Below are 1,663 nucleotides of genomic sequence, written 5' to 3'. Positions count from 1 at the left end.
GAGGGGCGGGGCGGGGCGGGGAGCGCAGGGAGGGAGGAGGGGAGCACCCGGCGGGGCGGGGTGGGGCGCGGCGTGGGGGCGCAAGCGGGGCGCACCGTGCGCTCCTAGGCTCTCGGGGGAAGCGCAGGCCCGCCCCGCCCGCACAATTCTGTGGACCGCTTGGTGAATCAGAAAGACCAGGGAGGGGCAAAGGCTGCGTCCGGGGTCCCCGAGGGCGAGCCCCAACGCCCAGCGCCCAGGGCGGAGGCACCACCACCTGTGGGGGTGGGGGCGTGGGTGGGGGGGCCGCTGAGGCAGGGCTTCCCCCGCCGGACGTGACATCACGCCCTCCGCGCGCCAATCAGGGTCCTCCCCGCCCCCAGCCGAAATCAGCACCCCTCCCGGGCTCCACATCCCTGGCTCTGCCCGGCTTCCTGCACCCAGGCGGAGTGCTGTGCGCGCCGGCTCTCGCAGCGCCCGTTCCCCTCTGCCGCGCTGCGCACCTCCGTCCACCGCCTGCCTCCTCGCTTGACCCCGCGCCAGTCTTCCCTCCCCCGTCCTCTCCAGCAGCCTCTTCTCGCCACAGTTCACACCTGATGTTTTTGTGGGGGAGGGTGGGAGCTGTTCGCGGGAAACTGGCCAAGAAACTAGCCCTCGCCGGCTCTCGGTCTGCGTAGAGGCAGTCGTTGGAGATTGTCCGCGTGTTTTGGTCCGGTCCACGTGACTCTGGATGCTCGAGAAACAAAAGCGATGGGGCAGAGGCGGGTCTGTAGGCTTGGCTGCCGGTGGCGGCCGGTGACCTCTGGAGAAGGGGTAGGTGGGATCGACAAGTCAGATTGTGGCGGAGTGAGGGCGGCTGGGCGCCCTGCGGGGCAGGCGGTGCCCTTAGCTGCAGAGGCGACAGGGCGGGACGGTCCGTGGTAAGCGGGTGGGGGTGCCCAGTGCATCCCTGTTAGTGCTGGTATCTGGCCGGCTTCGCTTCTTCCAAGCTGTGGTCCCGTCCCCCTTTCCCTCCTGTTTTCCCCTCTGCGGTGTGTGCAAAGGCCCCAGAGACCACCGTGACCTGGACCAGTCTGAACCCAGTCGCTGGACATAGAAGGAGAGCACATAAGTTGGCACCTGTAGTACCCATAGCCGGGTTCCCTGCCCTACCCCCCAGAGAAGGCTGCCCCTTGGTAGAGACACTGAGTCACTGCTTGAGAGGCAGGTGGCAGGGACCCAATCCGAGGGTGCAGATCTGCCCTCCCCCACCCTCCCGCCTCGGTGTCACATCTTGTGACTCACAGAGCGGTGCACTGCGTGCTCAGGCCAGCCTCTCGGGCCTGAGCCTGACAGGCTTCCCTTCACCTGCCTTAGGCCTGCCTGGCTGCTCCACAGCACAGCTGGCAGAACCTGCTTGGCTCCCTGTCTCTTTGCATGGAGAGTCTGACCTCTGCTCCATGCCTGGGGATCAGGCAGGACCAGCTGGTCTAGGGATCTGGACATGAGGGTACACCCTGACTGATGGGGTCATTGCGGTTGCTCCAAGCCTCCTGACCAGGTGCGATTCCTCAGGACTGGCCCCCAGGCCTCCTCTGGAGAGGAAACTGCGCTGTGTCTGCTCGTTCTGTCCCATTCCGTGATGTGGGGGAACAGGTGTGTAAGAAGGAAGCACAGGTCCCTTGGAGAATAGCACTGGGTGAGG

The sequence above is a fragment of the Sciurus vulgaris genome, assembly GCF_902686455.1.
Source record: "Sciurus vulgaris genome assembly, chromosome: 3".
In the NCBI taxonomy this organism is placed as follows: Eukaryota; Metazoa; Chordata; class Mammalia; order Rodentia; family Sciuridae; genus Sciurus; species Sciurus vulgaris.
Note: the sequence above shows the minus strand (reverse complement) of the source record.